The sequence below is a fragment of the Bos indicus genome, chromosome 8, assembly GCF_029378745.1.
Source record: "Bos indicus isolate NIAB-ARS_2022 breed Sahiwal x Tharparkar chromosome 8, NIAB-ARS_B.indTharparkar_mat_pri_1.0, whole genome shotgun sequence".
NCBI classification, from domain to species: Eukaryota; Metazoa; Chordata; class Mammalia; order Artiodactyla; family Bovidae; genus Bos; species Bos indicus.
The window spans coordinates 89,900,619-89,923,214 of record NC_091767.1 but is presented as its reverse complement, the minus strand read 5'-3'; the positions used below and the strand labels follow the sequence as shown (position 1 = coordinate 89,923,214).

Sequence of the window (22,596 nt, the reverse complement as noted above, 5' to 3'; positions counted from 1 at the left end):
AGAGTTGGACACAACTGAGCGACTTCCACTTTCGCTTTTCAAAGCACACTTTGCTATTGACATTCCAAGTTAGGAGAAGTTAGGAAGGTTCAGGTCTGCTCACTGTTCTCTTTATCTTCTTTGTTCTCAGGAAAGGGAAAGAAAAAACTAATTCCTCTTTTTTTTTACTTCCTTTTCACTGCTACTTAAGAATAAGCGTTTGTTGAAAGAGTGAATTCATATAGTACAACTCTGTAAGAGAAAGTTGCAGTTGAGCTGATGTTGCTTAGTCATTTCAGTTGTGTCCAACTCTTTGCAACCCCATGGACAGTAGACTGCCAGGCTTCTCTGTCCCTGGTATTTCCCAGTCAAGAATACTGGAGTGGGTTGCCATTTCCTGCTCCAGGGGATCTCCCCAACCCAGGAATAAAACCTGAGTCTCCAGCTTGGCAGGTGGATTCTTTACCTCTGAGCCACCTGGGAGCCCTGAGTTGATGCTGCTGCTGCTGATTCGCTTCAGTCGTGTCTGACTCTGTGTGACCCCATAGATGGCAGCCCACCAGGCTCCGCTGTCCCTGGGATTCTCCAGGCAAGAACACTGGAGTAGGTTTCCATTTCCTTCTCCAATGAATGAAAGTGAAAAGTGAAAGTGAAGTCTCTCAGTTGTGTCCTACTCTTTGTGACTCCGTGGACTGCAGCCTACCAGGCTCCTCTGTCCATGGGATATTCCAGGCAAGAGTACTGGAGTGGGTTGCCATTGCCTTCTCCACCTGAGTTGATGACCCAGGGCTATGTTTTGCCGACAATTAGAAAAAACAAGAACAGGAGCTGACTGTGGCTCAGATCATGAACTCCTTATGGCCAAACTCAGACTTAAGTTGAAGAAAGTAGGCCAACTAGACCTACTAGACCAACTAGATCATTCAGGTATGACCTAAATCAAATCCCTTACGATTATACAGTGGAAATGAGAAATAGATTTAAGGGACTAGATCTGATAGACAGATTGCCTGATGAACTATGGAATGAGGTTCATAACTTTGTACAGGAGACAGGGATCAAGACCATCCCCAAGAAAAAGAAATGCAAAAAAGCACAATGGCTGTCTGGGGAGGCCTTAAAATTAGCTGTGAAAAGAAGAGAAGCAAAAAGCAAAGGAGAAAAGGAAAGATGTTCCCATTTGAATGCAGAGTTCCAAAGAATAGCAAGGAGAGATGAGAAAGCCTTCCTCAATGATCAATGCAAAGAAATAGAGGAAAACAACAGAATGGGAAAGACTAGAGATCTCTTCAAGAAAATCAGAAATACCAAGTGAACATTTCATGCAAAGACGGGCTCGATAAAGGACAGAAATGGTATGGACCTAAAGAAGCAGAAGATATTAAGAAGATGTGGCAAGAATACACAGAAGAACTGTACAAAAAAGGTCTTCATGACCCAGATAATCACAATGGTGTGATCACTCACCTAGAACCAGACATCCTGGAATGCAAAGTCAAGTGGGCCTTAGGAAGCATCACTATGAACAAAGCTAGTGAAGGTGATGGAATTCCAGTTGAGCTATTCCAAATCCTGAAAGATGATGCTGTGAAAGTGCTGCACTCAATATGCCAGCAAATTTGGAAAACTCAACAGTGGCTACGGGATTGGAAAAGGTCAGTTTTCATTCCAATCCCCCAAAAAGGCAATGCCAAAGACTCCTAAACTACCATACAATTACACTCATTTCACATGCTAGTAAAGTAATGCTCAAAATTCTCCAGGCCAGGTTTCAGCAATATGTGAACCGTGAACTTCCAGATGTTCAAGCTGGTTTTAGAAAAGGCAGAGGAACTAGAGATCAAATTGCTAACATTCACTGGATGATCAAAAAAGCAAGAGGGTTCCAGAAAAACATCTATTTCTGCCTTATTGACTATGCCAAAGCCTTTGACTGTGTGGATCACAATAAACTATGAAAAATTCTGAAAGAGATGAGAATACCAGAACACCTGATCTGCCTCTTGAGAAATTTGTATGCAGGTCAGGAAGCAACAGTTAGAACTGGACATGGAACAACAGACTGGTTCCAAATAGGAAAAGGAGTTCGTCAAGGCTGTATATTGTCACCCTGTTTATTTAACTTATATGCAGAGTACATCACGAGAAATGCTGGACTGGAAGAAACACAAGCTGGAATCAAGATTGCTGGGAGAAATATCAATAACCTCAGATATGCAGATGACACCACCCTTATGGCAGAAAGTGAAGAGGAACTCAAAAGCTTCTTGATGAAGGTGAAAGTGGAGAGTGAAAAAGTTGGCTTAAAGCTCAACATTCAGAAAATGAAGATCATGCATCCGGTCCCATCACTTCATGGGAAATAGATGGGGAAACAGTGGAACAGTGTCAGACTTTATTTTTCTTGGCTCCAAAATCACTGCAGATGGTGACTGCAGCCATGAAATTAAAAGACACTTACTTCTTGGAAGGAAAGTTATGACCAACCTAGACAGCATATTCAAAAGCAGAGACATTACTTTGCCAACAAAGTTCCATCTAGTCAAGGCTATAGTTTTTTCAATAGTCATGTATGGATGTGAGAGTTGGGCTATAAAGAAAGCTGAGTGCCGAAGAATTGATGCTTTTGAACTGTGGTGTTGGAGAAGACTCTTGAGAGTCCCTTGGAGACTCTCAAGGAGAGTCCCAAGGAGATCCAACCAGTTCATCCTAAAGGAGATCAGTCCTGAGTGTTCATTGGAAGGACAGATGTTGAAGCTGAAACCCCAATACTTTGGCCACCTGATGCGAAGAACTGACTCATTTGAAAAGACCCTGATTCTGGGAAAGATTGAAGGCAGGAGCAGAAGGGGACGACAGAGAATGAGATGGTTGAAAGGCATCACTGACTCAATGGACATGAGTTTTGGTAGGCTCCGGCAGTTGGTGATGACAGGGGAGGTCTGGTGTGCTGTGATTCATGGGGTCGCAAAGAGTCAGACATGACTGAGCGACTGAACTGAACTGAATTAAACATATATTAATTTTGGAATTAAAATGCATTTCTTCTTTTTGTCAGACTTTAGACGTTTTCACAAGCCCTAGAAAGACTTACAGCTCCTGGCACAGGCCCTTGAGACTAATGATCCATTGGAATCTATTCCCATTTTGTTTCTTTGGATTTTTGTGCCCAGTGACTATCAGGGATCTGAACCATGGTCATGAATGGAAATTCTGTATTTAAAGACTATGTGTTTAAAACCAAGAGCTAGCAGGGGAGGGCTTGATGAGCCCATGGGATGGTTGCCATTGATCTCTACACCTTAGCATCACATTGTACATGACCAGGAGGTCACCCTACCAATGAGTTAGCAGAAGAGGCTACCTCAATTCCTTTTCATCGCTTTGCTGTGCTTGGTTAATTTGGCATCTCTACTCCCATATCTTGGGGTTTAAATGCTAAAAATGGCAGCCTCCCAGGAAAAGGCCCAGAGGCCTGGGGTCCAGGAGAAGAATCAGGCTTCTACTTTAGTAGAAAAGGTTAAAGAAATGTTGATAGGAAGACAAGGGATGATCCTACAGTGCTTTAACCCTCTGCCCACCAGCACCCTCGCCTTCCATGTTGGGTCAGAATATGAAATATCTGGACCTCAACACGCGTCATCAAAATCCACTGTGTCATTTTCCCCTTCTTGTCTATATTGAAAGTCCATCTCCAATTGCTGACCTCCAGCTAGTGGAGGTGATGGAATTCCAGTTGAGCTATTCCAAATCCTGAAAGATGATGCTGTGAAAGTGCTACACTCAATATGCCAGCAAATTTAGAAAACTCAGCAGTGGCCACACGACTGGAAAAGGTCAGTTTTTATTCCAATCCCAAAGAAAAGCAATGCCAAAGAATGCTCAAACTACCGCACAATTGCAGTCATCTCACATGCTAGTAAAGTAATGCTCGAAATTCTCCAAGCCAGGCTTCAGCAATATGTGAACCGTGAACTTCCTGATGTTCAAGCTGGTTTTAGAAAAGGCAGAGGAACCAGAGATCAAATTGCCAACATCTGCTGGATCATGGAAAAAGCAAGAGAGTTCCAGAAAAACATCTATTTCTGTTTTATTGACTATGCCAAAGCCTTTGACTGTGTGGATCACAATAAACTATGAAAAATTCTGAAAGAGATGAGAATACCAGAACACCTGATCTGCCTCTTGAGAAATTTGTATGCAGGTCAGAAAGCAACAGTTAGAACTGGACATGGAACAACAGACTGGTTCCAAATAGGAAAAGGAGTTCGTCAAGGCTGTATATTGTCACCCTGTTTATTTAACTTATATGCAGAGTACATCACGAGAAATGCTGGACTGGAAGAAACACAAGCTGGAATCAAGATTGCCAGGAGAAATATCAATAACCTCAGATATGCAGATGACACCACCCTTATGGCAGAAAGTGAAGAGGAACTCAAAAGCTTCTTGATGAAGGTGAAAGTGGAGAGTGAAAAAGTTGGCTTAAAGCTCAACATTCAGAAAATGAAGATCATGGCATCTGGTCCCACCACTTCATGGGAAATAGATGGGGAAACAGTGTCAGACTTTATTTATCTGGGCTCCAAAATCACTACAGGTGGTGACTGCAGCCATGAAATTAAAAGACGCTTACTTCTTGGAAGGAAGGTTATGACCAACCTAGATAGCATACTGAAAAGCAGAGACATTACTTTGCCAACAAAGGTCCGTCTAGTCAAGGCTATGGTTTTTCCTGTGGTCATATATGGATGTGAGAGTTGGACTGTGAAGAGGGCTGAGCACCAAAGAATTGATGCTTTTGAACTGTGGTGTTGGAGAAGACTCTTGAGAGTCCCTTGGACTACAAGGAGATCCAACCAGTCCATTCTGAAGGAGATCAGCCCTGGGATTTCTTCAGAAGGAATCATACTAAAGCTGAAAATCCAGTACTTTGGCCACCTCATGTGAAGAGTTGACTCATTGGAAAAGACTCTGATGCTGGGAGGGATTGAAGGCAGAAGGAGAAGGGGACGACAGAGGATGAGATGGCTGGATGGCATCACTGATTCGATGGACGTGAGTCTGAGTGAACTCCAGGAGTTGGTGATGGACAGGGAGGCCTGGCGTGCTGAGATTCATGGGGTCGCGAAGAGTCAGACACGACTGAGCAACTGATCTGATCTGATCTGAGCCCTACCATCTCCCACCTCCTCTCCCTCCTCCAGTCAGTAACTCTGCTTGCCTGTGCCCTCTCTGACAGTCCCCGTATGCCAGCTGTTGTACTTCTGTACTTTTCAAGGCACTGTACTGTAAGATTAAGCATGTTTTCTTTTTTGTGTGTTTGTTTTTTATATATTATTTATGTGAATAGTGTACAGTACTATATAGCTGATTGTGTTAGTAGGCAAACTTTAGTGGACCTGGGAACAAATTGGACTTGTGAACGTACTCCTGGGATGGAACTCGTTCGGATGTAGGGGGCTTGCTGTAGTCATCTTCTTTTATTTCCCTAATCATTTACAAATGTAAAAAGTATTATTAGTTTGCAGACCACATGAAAAGAGGTGGTGGGCTGCAGTTTGCTGCCTTCTATTCTAAAGTGCCAATGATTATGAGCCCAAATTGGTAGGAATAGCTTTGGTGTTGTTCACAGTTACCAAGTGCCCACAGAGAAAGGGTCTCAACTCTAAGAAAATTTCTTCTCAATAAAGCTAGACAAATGGAAAAAACATAAATTTTGTTTAAAAATCTCTTTCTGCCTGGTCCAGTTATATCCGTCTGCTGTCTGCTCCCCTGTTTTGCTTCCAGTCAGCATCTCTCAAGGTGAACGTGAACAATCAAATGTCCTGCCCCCCTGCTTGGTGTGTGCGCCCCTCTTACTCTAGCATCAGCCTCTTCTAGACTCGGCCAGAGCCAACCTTTCCTCAGCAGGTCTCCCACCTGAGCATGGTCTTGTGTCTGCTGGTCTCCTGGCTGTCCTGTACTTTCTGTCTGTCCTGTACTCCACTCCAAAGAGAGCATCTGGGCAGCCTCCTGATTTAACCTTGACTTCCCCATGAAGGGCTTCCCTGGTGGCTCAGAAGGTAAAGCATCTGCCTCCAACGCAGGAGACATGGGTTCGATTCCTGGGTCAGGAAGATCCCCTGGAGAAGGAAATGGCAACCCTCTCCAGTACTCTTGCCTGGAAAATCCCATGGACAGAGAAGCCTGGTAGACTACAGTCCATGGGATTGCAAAGAGTTGGACATGACTGAGCGACTTCACTTCACTTCCCTTCATTTCCCCATGGGTTGGAATGTCAATTTCCTCTTCTTGGCAGATATTCTTTTCTGTTAGGTGTCCAAGTGACTAATTTGTAGCCCATGGAACGTGAATTCTTAATCTTCTGTGCCTCAGTACCCATGTCTGTAAAATGGGGATGATTGTATGTGTGGCAGGGGGCAGGGTTTGCTGAGAAGCCCTTGCAGGTACAACCAGAATGTGTGAGAAATGTTAGTTTCTTCTCCCACCTCTGCTCACTGGTCTCATCCTGAGCCTGAGAGTTCCAGAAGATCCCCTGTTCCTCTGTGACTAGTTCTCAAATGTGTGCATGGGTGCTCCGTTGTGTTAGACTCTTTGGCCCAAAGAACTACATGGACCCCATGGACCTTATACAGCCCAGGCTTCTCTGGGCATGGGATTTTCTGTGGGCATGGGATTTTCCAGGCAAGCATATTGGAATGGGTTGCTATTTCCTTCTTCAGAAGATCTTTCTGACCCAGGGATTGAACCTGTGACTCCTGCTGTGTCTCCTGACAGGCTGATTCTTTACTGCTGAGCCACGGAGGAAAGCCCAGTCTGTTTCTGTCTGGTTTGAAACCAGGGATCTTCCGCATGGTGAAGCGAATGTGATAACCACTACACTATGGAGAGGAGGCAGGTAAAGGAAAGCAAATATATAGCTCTAATTTTCATCACTCCTTAGATGTCTGGCCCTGAGTTCCTATGCTGTGGTTGCCCTTTGCTCAGGATGTCCACCTCTGTCTCTCTCAGGCAAAGTATCTTCTCCCCTTCATGCAACTTCATTTTCTAGTAAAACTTTCAACATTTACACATTTAGAATGGAGAGATCTATGTTTTGTCAGTTTGACATATTTTAAAAGAACTGAATGTGTAATAAAATCACTTTGAAAGAATAGTGTGTGGAAGAACTGTTTTGTAGCAGATGTTAAAAATTCAATGCTAAAAGCTTTTTAGACAAATAAAAGGAGGGGAGAGTTCCAGGAACTGTGGTCCTCATTTAAATAAGCTTTTCATTCCTTAAATTACTATTGATGCTGATGCTTATCTTGGTAGAGATTTATGAGAGATAAATCCACATTTTGTTTTTTCATTGGTGCAGAACAGTTTTCAGTACTGCTACTGGCAACTTGAAATGAATGAAACTGTAATTTTGATAATTTTGAATGAACTATGTGACAGTTTCTTTCAAAGGGAAAGAGGGTGTTTACCGGAGTCCAGCCCCAGTTGGATCCAGGGATTCCCTCAGGATGACGGCGTTGGCGATTAAGGAATAGCAAAGGCTGAGAGATTTATTAGATGATCAATAATAACTGGTTTATGCGGGAAATCAATAAAGTTTGTGACACCAAACTTGCTCTGACCACGGAGGCCGCAGGCGCCCTCTTGAATAGCGGAAGGTGCCCCACCTTAGGCACCTTCTCGAGTGGGTCTTAGAAGCCCAGGCAAATAAGTGGTTGCAGAGGACCCCCATGCTCCAAATTATTTTGGCATGAAGGAAGAACAGAAGAGAAAAGGAGGAAAAGGAAACAAGAAAGAATGACACAGGGAGACTAAGCTTTGATGAGCAAGGCCCGTAGCTTTATTTTCAACAGGGGCTTTTATACCATAAGTTGCACATAGAGGATAATAGGAGATGTGAAATCATGCAAAGTCGGCAGTCTTTGATCCTTATTGAAACCAGGGTTTCTTTTCTGCAAATTTATCGTATACAAATGGTTTAGGTGATTTACATCATCTTCTGGCCAGAAGGCCTATTAACATTTTATGACTCTGACAAAGGTTTGTCAACCATAAGACTTATTTTCTCTAAGAGTAATTATTTTAAGGTCTGGCGCCATCCTCCGAAGGTGTTAGATAAAGTTGCATTCCTATAGGGCAGAGGTGCAGTGAGTTTACAACAAAGAAAAGAATTTATTACCTTAAGGGTCTAAAGTTGCTAGCACCAAGGCCACTACTTATCTTTTCTACATACCAACTATATTAATTAATACACATTCAAGGATACAAAACAGGGGATGTGGAAACTTGGCAGGAAACATTGGCTCATCAATGAAATCTTTAACTAGTTTTATTCTGACAGTTTCTAACTCTCTGAGAGGCTCTAAGCTATTTGAATATCTTAAGCTTCCCATGCCTCTCGCTGTTGGGAGACTGTAAACAATCGTATGCATAGCTGTAGGAGTCCTGGTAAACTTCTCAGGCAAGTTAGAGAGCTATCTGAGGGGTTTGGATTTAAACACTCCTTTTATGCCCAGGAACTTTATTAACTGGAGCTGTAAGTTAACTCCTTTTCAGAGAGAGCGAGATGGTGGTGGGGGACAGCCCCCGTAAAGTCAGAGGTGAGAGCACAAAGCAGTAAAGTAGGCAGATTCTGGTTTTGGGGGTAGATGCTCCAGAATATCCAGGGAGACTCCTGAGGCTCGATCCCGCCTTTGCGTATGCCAAGCCTCCTTCCTCATGACCTTTGCCACGGGCGGAGTTCCTCACGCTGGCTCTCGGCAGGTCTTTATGTTAGAAGATATCTAGTTCTTTCTGATATCTAATTCTGGAGATATTTGTGCTGGAATGTGACCCCTAAACGAGGCGTCAGGGAGAAGACAGTCTCAGTCCTCACATTTCCAGTGGGGAGTGGCTGGAGCTCAGATGCTCAGCTGAATGAGCTGGCTTCCCAGCGAAGTGAGATCCGCCAGTCTGGTGTGATGGCTTTCCAGGCATGAACCCGTGAACCTACCTTCTGTAGGGTTTTCGTCCAGGGCCCATGGACCTGCCCTTTTCCTTTCAGGAGTGGGGCTGCTCAGTGGTGGGTGGTCTACAGAGATAAACCTGCAAGGTCTGTTGCTCTGGCCACACCAGTATCAAGAGGGGTTTGCTGCCCATCTTCCCATAAACTTGAAAATTACCACTGCGAGATCTGAGCTGAGATTTCCAGTGAGAGGAGGGTAGTGCAACCAGATCGAGGTGTAGAGGAACAGAGGTGAGAAGTCTGGTGAGACACTAACCTTCAGACATGCTGGGCCCAGCACAAAACGCCCATCAGAACTTTTGGGTCAAGTAACTTTGGGTCAAAAGTGAAATTTTATGGAATAAATTAAAGCAATTAAAAAATTTTATAGGAAGTGCTGAAACTTTCATGAAATATCTGTTTGATTAGGGAAAGATTTTAGGGAAAGGCGAGATAAAAATTATTCAGGAAATTTTCTCCTTAAAGAAAATATTTTCCAATGGAAAATGATATGTAGAGAGGGTCTTTAGGTGTATTGCTGGAGAGCTGACCCCAGAATTTTCTGTCCTTTTGATCAAGCATCAATATTAAAGGCTTGATCCCACTATGATGCCAAAGGGGGTGGCTGCTGACTATTCAGGTGGTATTCTTCTTGGCACTGGCTCCCCAATAGAGTCTTTACTCCAGGGTGGTGTTCCCAGTTATTTTCCACATACCCATAGGTGTAACCTCAAATTAACCAAACTCTTAAGAGACTGATGTGTAAACCAAAGAAGCCAATTTATTACTTACTAGTGAGTGAAGGATAGATGTTCAGCTCTGCTCTTCAGCACATGCTCCCCTCAATATAAGAAAATGACTAGCCCTAGGAGGCTGTTTCAGGTGGACAAGGGTGTGTGTGATAAACCTGAATGGCATCTTGCCTGATGGCTGTCTTAGGAAACAGCTGTGAACTGGAGGCTGAGTTGTGTTTGATGGTGGCTGATGCATCCATCATTTCTATACGTGGTCCTCAAGTGCCTGTTGGCAGAATCACTTCCCTCTGCACATGTTTAAAACGCTATAGGGCCATTTGGTCTATAGTACTAAGATTGTGTCTCTTTAACTCATAATGATACTCCAGACAAGATGCAACATACATCTTAGTTTCACTTACATTTTAGTCCTAACCATTTGTTTCTTCTCCACAGAATTCACACCTTTTAATGATACCTGCTGCTGCTGCTGCTAAGTCACTTCAGTCGTGTCCGACTCTGTGCGACCCCATAGACGGCAACCCACCAGGCTCCACCATCCATGGGATTTTCCAGGCAAGAGTACTGGAGTGGGGTGCCATTGCCTTCTCGGTTAATGATACCTAGATATTCCCAAATCCCTCTAGCTTGGAAGGAAAGTTATGACCAACCTAGATAGCATATTCAAAAGCAGAGACATTACTCTGCCAACAAAGGTCCGTCTAGTCAAGGCTATGGTTTTTCCAGTAGTCATGTATGGATGTGAGAGTTGGACTGTGAAAAAAGCTGAGCACTGAAGAATTGATGCTTTTAAACTGTGGTGCTGGAGAAGACTCTTGAGAGTCCCTTGGATTGCAAGGAGATCCAACCAGTCCATTCTGAAGGAGATCAGCCCTGGGATTTCTTTGGAAGAAATGATGGTAAAGCTGAAACTCCAGTACTTTGGCACCTCATGCGAAGAGTTGACTCATTGGAAAAGACTCTGATGCTGGGAGGGATTGGAGGCAGGAGGAGAAGGGGATGACAGAGGATGAGATGGCTGGATGGCATCATTGGCTCGATGGACATGAGTTTGGGTGAACTCCGGGAGTTGGTGATGGACAAGGAGGCCTGACGTGCTGCAGTTCATGGGGTTGCAAAGAGTCGGACATGACTGAGCTACTGAACTGAACTGAACTGACGCAGTTATAGACAATGTTTTGGGGTAGTTAAAAACCTCACTTTATGGGAGTCACCTTATTCCTAGCTTGTGTGGAAAATTGATCTTATTTGGCTGTATCTTTAAGTCAACCCTGAATATTCACTGAAAGGAATGCTGAAGCTGAAACTCCAAAACTTTGGTCACCTGACCCAAAGAGGCGACTCAGTGGAAAAGACCCTGATGCTGAGGAAGATTGAGGGCAAGAGGAGAAGGGGCAGACAGAGGATGAGATGGTTGGATGGCATCATTGACTCAGTGAACATGAGTTTGAGCAAACTCTGGGAGATAGAGAAGGATAGAGAAGCCTGGTGTGCTGCAGTCCATGGGGTTGCAAAGATTTGGACGTGACTTAGCAACTGAACAACAGAGCTGTATCTTTGCTTATCATATGATGAAAATTGGTTCTTCTTAGAAAATCTGTTGATTTGGGGACTTTCTTGGTGGTCCAGTGGCTAACCTCTGCACTCCCAATACAGGGGGCCCAGGTTCAATCCCTGGTCAGGGAACTAGATCCCACATGTAAAAATTAAAGATCCCAACTGAGATCTGACCCAGCCCAATAAATAAATAAATACTGGGTTGACCCAAAAGATCATTCAGGTTTTTCATAGGATCTTATTTAAAGAAAGAAAGAAAATCTGTTGATTTATTCTTGCTAAATTGTTGCTTTTTCTTTCAGTTTTGTTACTGGTGACATATCAGTTTAAAACTAAATTCTAGAAGGGAAGGTGTGTGTTCAGTTCAGGCTAAATTAAGAAGGGGACAAACGTGAAAAGAGGGGAGGGAAAGAAAAGGAAAGAAAATAAAATCAGCATTGTAAATCACAGCCTTCTATCTGGCTGTCAACAAGTTTATGTAAAGTGGGTCACACACAGTTGAAAACATTTCTGTTCCAACCTGCAGGATATTCAGTGTTCAAACAAGCTTATGTCTTGGGGCCTGAATTCAATGATAGCAATCCTGTGTCAGCTCTCTGCAGGTTTTATGCATTTTGTGTTCCCAGTAAGTGTCCATCTTAATTATCTCCAACCTGCCAATGAAGTCTGCCTTTACTTCTTGTGTGATTCTGAGGAATAATTTTAGTACAAATTCTTGATCTCTTATCATCTGGATAGTAAAATAGGTATTACCATTATTCAGCTGTCTTTCAAACCAGTCAGTCCTAAAGGAAATCAGTCCTGAATATTCATTGGAAGGACTGATGCTGAAGCTGAAGCTCCAATACTCTGGCCACCTGATGTGAAAAACTGACTCATTAAAAATGACCCTGATGCTGGGAAAGATGGAGGGAAGGAGGAGAAGGGAGCAGGAAAGGATGAGATGGTTGGATGGCATCACCAACTCAATGGACATGCTGCTGCTAAGTCACTTTAGTCGTGTCCGACTCTGCGTGACCCCATAGACGGCAGCCCACCAGGCTCCCCCGTCCCTGGGATTCTCCAGACAAGAACACTGGAGTGGGTTGCCATTTCCTTCTCCAATGCATAAAAGTGAAAAGTGAAAGTGAAGTCGCTTAGTCGTGTCCAATTTTAGCGACCCCATGGACTGCAGCCCACCAGGCTCCTCTGTCCATGGGATTTTCCAGGCAAGAGTATTGGAGTGGGGTGCCATTTTGAGCAAACTCTGGCAGACAGTGAAGGACAGGGAAGCCTGGGATACTGTAGTCCACTGGGTCGTAAAGAGTCGGACGCAAATGAGCAACTGAATAACAACATTTATGATTTTGTGGCCACAGAAATTCAGTATTGTTTCAAGTATTTAATACTTTTGCATCATTATATGTGAAACCTTGTGTCTCAGTGACTTTTACAAGAAATATGCTTTACCTGGTACTGTCTAGCAACCAACAGGATAGATCTTACTTTCTAATACATTTATGTATTTTTATTTCAAGTAGGCTTCCTATAAGGGGTAAAGTGGGGCTTTCGTGGTGGCTCAGTGGGAGATATGGTCTCGATTCCTGGTCTGGGAAGATCCCCTGGAGAAGGAAATGACAACCCACTCCAGTATTCTTGCCTGGAGAACCCCATGAACAGAGGAACCTGGGGGGCTACAGTCCACAGGGTCAGTAAGAGTTAGACACGACTTAGTGACTGAACAACAACAAAGGGGTAAAATGCTTGCGTGCGTGCTAAGCTGCTTCAGTCGTGACTGGCTCTTTTTACCCCACGGACTCTAGCCCACCAGGCTCCTCTGTCCATGGGATTCTCCAGGCAAGAACACTGGAGTGGGCTGCCATGCCCTCCTCCAGGGAAGGGGTAAAGTTCAGTTCAGTTCAGTTCAGTTCAGTTGCTCAGTCGTGTCCAACTCTTTGTGAGCCCATGGATCGCAGCACGCCAGGCCTCCCTGTCCATCACCAACTCCCGGAGTTCACTCAGACTCATGTCCATCGAGTCAGTGATGCCATCCAGCCATCTCACCCTCTGTCGTCCCCTTCTCCTCCTGCCCCCAATCCGTCCCAGCAGAGTCTTTTCCAATGAGTTAACTCTTCACATGAGGTGGCCAAAGTACTGGAGTTTCAGCTTTAGCATCATTCCTTCCAAAGAAATCCCAGGGCTGATCTCCTTCAGAATGGACTGGTTGGATCTCCTTGCAGTCCAAGGGACTCTCAAGAGTCTTCTCCAACACCACAGTTCAAAAGCATCAATTCTTCGGCCCTCAGCTTTCTTCACAGTCCAACTCTCACATCTATACATGATCACAGGAAAAACCATAGCCTTGACTAGACGGACCTTTGTTGACAAAGTAATGTCTCTGCTTTTCAACATGCTATCTAGGTTGGTCATAACTTTCCTTCTAAGGAGTAAGCGTCTTTTAATTTCATGGCTGCAATCACCATCTGCAGTGATTTTGGAGCCCCAAAAAATAAAGTCTGACACTGTTTCCACTGTTTCCCATCTATTTCCCATGAAGTGATGGGACCAGATGCCATGATCTTCGTTTTCTGAATGTTGAGCTTTAAGCCAACTTTTTCACTCTCCACTTTCACTTTCATCAAGAGGCTTTTGAGTTCCTCTTCACTTTCTGCCATAAGGATGGTGTCATCTGCATATCTGAGGCTATTGATATTTCTCCTGGCAATCTTGATTCCAGCTTGTGTTTCTTCCAGTCCAGCGTTTCTCATGATGTACTCTGCATAGAAGTTAAATAAGCAGGGTGAACAGTATGAAAAGGGGTAAAGTACTGGGGATTAAAAAAAAATTACTGGCAGTGACTTTCTCTTTCTTTTTCTCTTCCTCCCTCCTCTTTTCTTTCTTCCTTGCTTCCTCCCTTCCTCCCTCCCTCTCTCTCTTCTTTCTCCCTCCATCCTTCCCTTTCTTTTGAAATAGAGAAGTTCTGCCTACTGTTTGCACCCCTGCAGCTCTATCTCTGTCTTTGGTACATTGTTTGCTTTCTGTCCCATGGCTCCTTCTGGGTCCTGTGAGTGAGTCATGAACTTCTCACTGATTTTCTGGTAACTGTCTTCAGAGTAGTTATGAGGTAGAGAAATGCACAGATCTGTGCCACGTTCCTTACAGATTTCCCTGTCTTAATGGGAAAAACTTATTGTTGGCATGCACCACTTTATTTAACTAGTGGAGGTTAGAAAAGTATTAGTCTGGAGAAGTGTGTTTCAGACTGGTGATGCCAGTCACCTTTGCCTTTCATTCAGCTGGTGTAGCTCCAAGAATGGGAGGAAGACGCGCCCTGAGCCCAGAATTTCTTAGGGCCCCCAGGAACACAGCTTGACAAGGGTGGGGCAGCTTTGGGGATCAAAGGACAAAAAAAAAAAAAAAAGGAAACAGAAAACGCATCTTCTTCAACAATCACGACTTGTACTCATCCCCTCATCTGGTGTTTGGATCATCAGTGACATTACTTTGAAGTAGATTCTAAATGTATGCCCCCTGGCGGGCACTGTCAGGGAATAATGGGGAAGAGACGATTTCTTCATCTCTTTCTCACCTCACTGCTAGCCTGCACTGCTCAGATATGGCTGGGATACATGGCCTTCCAAAACAAGTGAGAAGTAATGTCTTTCTTCCAAGTTTTGTCTGAAAATTCTTGAAACATAAGCTAATTTTGACAAGAACAATTCACAGTGTGTTTGAAGGCAAGGTTTTGCTTCACTAAAGCTGTTCAAAGCACAGTTGAAAGGAAACTACTATTACTAATAGCATACTTGAACTTAAGGGCCATACATTTCAGGTAATTAGATAGTTGCCCAAGATAGCTAATTACACTTAAAAACAATTTTATAAATTTTGTCTCCACTAAATTGACCGCTTGACAGCTGTTTTGATGTCCTGTGAAGTTTGCCATTGTTGAACAAAAAATAACATTCTTTTGTCAATGTCAGTTGACACTATCTTCTAAGAAAAAATCTGAGGTCGACACATGACAATTTTTTAACTGTTGAGACTTTCCGATATTTTTGTAATTATCCTTTTAAAAAATGAAGTGACAAAGGTATACTGTATTTGGCATTCCTTAGAAAATAGAGTCTGCAGGAGTTTTGAGGTGACTTCTTGGGAACCATACTGTGAAGGAGTGAAGGTGCAAGACTGGGTAGGGTGGAGCTTGGCTGTGATGTGGGTGCAACAGCAGCCTCACTGGGACATGAGGATTTGCAATCTCAAAGAAAGGAAGAGGGACTCATCCAGGGAATGAGCTCCTCAGTTCTGAGGGAGATCTGGGCGGCATACCTAACGGTTATTAAATAGTTAATTTTCCCTTTCTCTTGAATGTTTATTATAACTAAAGGAAAGGGAAGCCTCATCAGACAAGGAGCTTCAAGGAAACATGTGCCTGTGAGATTCTGTCAGAGCCTATCTTCCCAGTGAGGACTTGAGAAGCAATCATGGTAGCTACTAGATTTCCATGACCACCCCCACTTTAGTGACAGAAGAACTCTTTTGTATTATAACTAATACCTACATTGTCTCACCTGAACAGATCCTTCCCCACGTTTTAAAAACTACAGTTTTATGTGTAGTCTCTCTGAGTCCAGAATAACAAACTATGATTTTAGCAGTTTATTACAATCTTGCTTGGATGTACTCTGGGAGAGATTTGAGTGGTTTTTTGTTTTTCTTTAAGGGAGATTCTTCTGACATACCAAATTATATCTTCTCAAGTTACATACCAAATTCATCTCCCCACGTTACATACCAAATTACATCTCCTCAAATTACATACCAAATTCAACTCCGGAAGGGAGAAAGCAAGTGAAAAATGTGTGGTTGATCTGGAACTTCAGCAGACGGTGCTACTATCTTACATGAAGGTAGAGATTTGGCAGGAACTTAATCACCTTTTGATGCTTTGTGATTTTCTGGTTTTTAAAGGATTATTTTGAAGAAAAAATTTAATTTCAGTTTTATTGAGGTATGATTGACATTTAAAATTGCAAGCTATTTAAAGTGTGCATCATGGTGATTTGATATACATACACATGGGAAAGGATTCTTCCCATCGATTCATTAATGCATCTGTCACCTCACGTAATTAACCTTTTTCATTTTTTTTGTGAGAACATTTAAGTTCTACTCCCTTTGATGTTGTTCAGTAGCTCAGTTGTGTCTGACTCTTTGCGACCTCGTGGACTGCAGCATGCCAGGCTTCCCTGTCCTTCATCAACTCCTGGAGCTGCTCAACCTCATGTCCACTGAGTCAGTGATGCCATCCAGCCATCTCACCCTCTATTGTCCCCTTCTCCGCCTGCCTTCAATCTTTCCCAGCATCAGGGTCTTTTCCAGTGAGTCGGCTCTTCGCATCCCTTAGTCAATTTCAATTATACAACACAATATTAACAGCTATAGTCGTCATGTTATACATCAGCTCCTGAGACCTTTTTAAAAATTATCTGTTTTTTTTTTTTTTTTTAATTTATATTTTGACTGCACTGGACCTTTGCTGTGGTGCTCATAGGCTCCTGGTTGCAGCGTGAGGGCTTCTCTAGTTGTGATGCTCAGACTCTCTAGTTGTGATATGCCAGCTTAGTTGCTCCAGGATCTTAGTTCCCCAACCTGGGATCAAACCCACCTCCCCTGCATTGGAAGGCAAATTCTTAACCACTGGAGCATCAGGGAAGTCCCTAGAGCCTCAGTTCTTGCTCATCTTATTGCTAGAAGTTAGGACGCTTTTACTAATCTCTCCCTATTTATTCCATCACCCAGTCCCTGGCAACCACCATTATAATTTGTGTTTCTATAAAGTTTTCTTTTTTTAGGATTCCACAAATAAGTCATACCATACAGAATTTGTCTTTTTATGACAGTTCACTTAGCATAAGCCTTTGAGTTTCATCCATTTTGTTACAAATGGCAAGATTTTATTTTTCTTCGTGGCTGAACAATACTTCATTGTGTATGTGTATACCACATCTTTTTACCCATTCATCCTCCGGCGGACACTCAGGTTGTTTTCATATCTTGGCTACTGTGAGTAATGCTGCAATAAACATAGGGATGCAACTATCTCTTTGAGACAGTGACTTGTTTTCCTTCAGACAAATACCTGGACATGGGATTGCTGGATCATATGGTAGTTCTATTTTTAATATTCTAAGGAACCTCCATACTGTCTTTCATAGTGGAGGCACCAATTTACATTTCTACCAATAGTGCACGAGGCTTGTATTTTATTCACATCCTTGTCAGCACTTGTTATCTCTTGTCTTTTTGAAAATAGCCATTCTAACAGATATTGGGGCTTCCCTGGTGGCTCAGCTGGTAAAGAATCCACCAGCAATGCGGGAGACCTGGGTTTGATCTCTGGGTTGGGAAGATCCCCTGGAGAAGGGAACGGCTACCCACTCCAGTATTCTGGCCTGGAGAATACCATGGACTGCATAAGCAATGGGATCGAAAAGAGTTGGACGTGACTGAGCAACTTTCATTTTCAGTTTCATTCTAACAGCTGTGAGGTGATACATCACTGTGATTTTCATTGCATTTCCCTGATAATTAGTGGTATTGAGGACCTATTCCTGTATAGTTGGCCATCTGCATGTCTTTTCTGGAAGGATGTCTATTCAGGTCCTTTTTACATCATTTTTACATCAGATGGTTTGTTTGTTTGTTTGCTATTGAGTTGCATGAGTTCTATATAGATCTAACCAGATATATCATTTGAAACTATTTTCTTTCTTTTGGTAGGTTGCCCTTTCATTTTGTTGATGACTTTGTTTGCTGTGCAGAAGCTTTGTAGTTTTTTTTTTTTTTAATAAATAATGTTGGGCAGTTTATTAACCAATGGAGTATATTACATAACAAACTACCCTCACATCTTTCAGGAAGAAAAACCACTCAGTTTGAAAAGTAAAGATGTCACCCACTGAATTTAAAACACACAATTAAAATGCGCTTTAAATATTTCTTTGGGGGGTTGGGAACACAAGACTTCTACTCAATTAAGAGAAATGTTTTAAGAGTCCAGATCTTTTATTTTCTTTATACTCATCATACCATCAAATCATGGAAATAGGCTTCAACAGTTCAGGCTCCTCTCCAGTGGTTCTCATGAAGCATGTGTCTCTGGGTGGAGCAGGCTGCCTCTTTAGTTGAACCCAAGTACCTTTCTCTTTGTCTTCCTCTGTTTCCTTCCTTCATTTTCCTTCACACCTTTCAGGAAGCTATCTTGGCTCTTAGGATGCCTAACATGCTGAATGTGTGCTAAGTCGCTACAGTCTTGTCTGTCTCTTTGCGGCCCTATGGATGGTAGCTCACCAGGCTCCTCTGTCCATGGGATTCTCCAGGCAAGAATACTGGAGTGGGCTGCCAGGCCCTCTTCCAGGGGATCTTCCTGACCCAGGGACTGAACCCATGTCTCTTATGTCTCCTGCATTGACAGGCAGGTTCTTTACCACTAGCATCACACATGTTGATTCTCTTGGCAAAAATCTTGGTCTTAACTTGTTTGTTTACAATGATGCTAACAGCTTGGCTGGGTAACATCATCGACTCTTCCAGTGTTGCCATGGTAACATTCGTGGGGCATTCCTTATCGAACAGTGTCCATCCCCTTGATATCTACAATCTCACCTTTCTTGTAGATTCCCTTGTATGCAGCCAAAGGAACAACTCCATGTTTTCTAAAAGGCCTAGAGAACATGTCGTGAGAGCCCCTCCTTTTTCCCTCCATATCGGTCATTTTGGTGAGTTACTGGAAGATGGCGGTTCTGGATGAAAAGGCAGAAGCTTCATTGAATTAATATAGTCTCACTTGTTTATGTTTACTTTTGTTGCCTTTTCTTTTGGTGCCATGAAGAAAAAAAATTGCATTTTAAGAACAAAACCCATTTAGTTTAAAAAGTGAATTGCTATTAACATTTGTCTTCTCATTTTATGTCAACAGCGAAGAACATATATTGGTCTTTCAAAATCTTTAATATGATAAAACCTGTAAAATATTAATAACATAATTGAATCAATGCATTTAATGCCTCTTTTGATACATTTATACTACTTTGCACACAAAGAACATCTTTAGGGAATTCCCCAGGGATCCAGTGGTTAGGACTCTATGCTTTCACTGCTGAGGGCCTGGGTTCAACCTTTGTTGGGAAACTAAGATCCCACAAGCTGAACAGCACCCCCAAAAAGAAAAATTCTTTAATCCAAAATTCTCAGTATATTCAATGTTTCTCAATAAAAGAATATTTTGCAAGAAACTACACATTTCTTGCTTTTCCTCATGCTTAGCTGAAGTGGTGTCAGTTATTAAATTTGCTCTGCATATGCATGCCCCATCCACTTATCAGAGAACTTTCTAGAAGCTCACATCTGTTACTGGAACAGCACAAATCCAGTCTTGTGTACATGTACCAGGGTCCCCACCACCTCTTTTGTTTCCCTGTATCCTTGGCAGTCCAATGTCAGCACCCTGACTGGGCTTGTCTCTGGGGGCAGTTCCTACAATGATGATTTCGTAAATTAAAAACAAAAAAGAGTCCAGGGCTCTGGTCTATGGTCAAGAAGAATCATGGAGGAGTGAGAATGGCATCATCGGGTAGCACAGTGCTCTAGGATCTCCCTAGAGAACTGGAGATTGGAACTGCTGATTTCTGGACTCCAGGCTTGCTCTGAGGATGAGGACGTTGTCATTCCTCTAGAGCAGGGCAGCCACCCTGACTGCCTCCCAGACCCCAGGGGCTGCAAGTGAGTGGATGAGCCTGGAAGGACCTGTGTTAACGGAGAACTCACGCCCATCCAGCAAGGTGTCTTCTCCTGCCCTCCACATGGTTCCTGCTGGAGGTTTGGAACTACTGATTCCTGGAGAAGCCAGAACCTAGCCATTTAAAATGTGAGACCTCTCAAATTTTACATGTTGGCAAACATTTACATTTTTTTAAAAGTATAGTGTAGGCCAAAGAAAATAGATGTGAGAGCCCATGAGCCTACAACAACATACATTCTCCTCCAGCCCCTTGTCACTGCAGCTGATTGGGACAGAAAGAAGAGCAGCCCCTTCTTGGGGAGGGCAGCCCATCCGCTGTGTGTCAGTGAGCATCTGGGACAGGTACCCAACCTTGGCTCTGCTGGGAACCCGATGAGGACATGAAGAATCTGGTCATCCTGATGGCCAGACTTGTAACAGAATTGATATTCTTTCTGTCATTTCAGATTATCAACTAAGATTGAGTTTCAATGAGAGTTTTTTGGGGTGGTTAATAAAACCCCCTTGAAAATGTAAACTATGCAAGGGCCTACAGGTGCCCTCAGAGAATCTGTGGTCCAGAGAGACTTGCATCTGAACACAGGCCAGGGCAGGCACCAACAGCCTCTGGCTTGGCGGATCCTCCCTGCATCTACCTGCTCTTTCCTTGTATTTCTACAGCCATTGGAGGTTCCTGCTACATGGTTCCTCCGGGAGAGAAGACAATCAGGAAGTTTTGGATGGCTTTCTCTGCAGAGAAAGAGGAAGGTTTCCATCATCTTTCTGGTTCCAGTTCTGCATGGAAGGGACCTTCATAAATAGAGATGGTCCCAGCAGTTCTCTATTTACTCCCACCCTGTTTATTGTGGTGGTAAAATGATCGCCATTGATTCTTATAGATGATTCTCCTTGGTTCCCAGTGTCATGCTAGGTGCTTTTGCCGTAGTTCTCTCTTTCACTTCTCTTCCAAGTGGGAACCAGTGAACCAAGATGGTTTGCCAAGCAGATGCACTTGCTGAAATGACGCCTGCTGCCTGCCACAGTGTGGTGAGAATCAGAAGGTGAGAAAAAAGACTAACTAAGGAAGGCTTAGTCTCATCTTGCACTCAGCAAAATCTATAGTTAATTTCTCAGCATTTGTATAAAGTAGAAAACTCCTAATAATTTCAAGTGTAACCTATTAGGATGATGGGAGAAAGATTTGAAGTGGTTCAAGGCTATCTTACCTCCATTATCCTTGGTAGGATACAAAGATATGACTTGATCTTGTTTCTGTCCAGAAGAGTTGCCATACATCACCGCCACAGAAGTTCTGATTACATCACCTTTGCAGCACTGAAGTGGTGGAAGGTTTTCCTGGGTGAGAATCACATAGCCTGTCAGGAAATGAGTGCATTTCATACTTAATTGCCATAAGAGTGCTCTCAGCTCTTTGCTATTGGTATAAACTGACTCCAGAATAATAGAGCAAATGCCCTCCATTAAGACTAACTCTTTCCATACCACGCTGCAATGAAGACAGGTGTTTGAGGGCGCCATATGTAATTAGGAACCTCCTGTTATAAAAGGGCATTCACCATAATTTGGCACCTGTCATTGAAACTAACATATGAGCCTGGCTCTAGGAATGTATCTCATTAGTTGGGTTATTTGCAGAAATAGGCAGAAAACTCTTACCTTCACATCACCAAGCAAACTATAAGCAGATTAATCTCAGAGTCCTATTCAGTTCAGTTCAGTTCAGTTCAGTTTAGTCGCTCAGTCGTGTCCGACTTTTCGAGACCCCATGAATCACAGCACGCCAGGCCTCCCTGTCCATCACCAACTCCCGGAGTTCACTCAGACGCACATCCATCGAGTCAGTGATGCCATCCAGCCATCTGTTGTCCCCTTCTCCTCCTGCCCCCAATCCCTCCCAGCACCAGGGTCTTTTCCAATGAGTCAACTCTTGGCATGAGGTGGCCAAAGTATTGGAGTTTCAGCTTTAGCATCAGTCCTTCCAATGAACACCCAGGACCGACCTCCTTTAGAATGGACTGGTTGGATCTCCTTGCAGTCCAAGGGACTCTCAAGAGTCTTTTCCAACACCACAGTTTAAAAGCATCAATTCTTCGGCGCTCAGCTTTCTTCACAGTCCAACTCTCACATCCATACATGACCACAGGAAAAACCATAGCCTTGACTAGACTGGAAAAGTAATGTCTCTGCTTTTGAATATGCTATCTAGGTTGGTCATAACTTTCCTTCCAAGGAGTAAGCGTCTTTTAATTTCATGACTGCAGTCACCATCTGTAGTGATTTTGGAGCCCAAAAAAATAAAGTCTGACACTGTGTCCACTGTTTCCCCATCTGTTTCCCATGAAGTGATGGGACCAGGAACTCTATTTTAAAAAGACCATGTATGTTTCAATAGTCAAGGCATTTAGAATAATTAAAATCTTTATTTTCTTCATCTCTTTAAAATATCTTGAGGCACTACTACTAATGATTTTCTGCTCAAGCCTGTTTATCAAGATGATATTTCTGTGCACAGGAAACTGACATGGTGTATTCAAAGG

The 22,596-nt window shown here is 43.1% G+C and overlaps 1 pseudogene; it reads right to left on the bottom strand.

Moving 5' to 3' along the window:
• Positions 1–18,350: 18,350 nt before the first annotated feature.
• LOC109562581 (large ribosomal subunit protein eL21-like) lies at positions 18,351–19,033 on the bottom strand (annotated as a pseudogene).
• Positions 19,034–22,596: the final 3,563 nt, after the last annotated feature.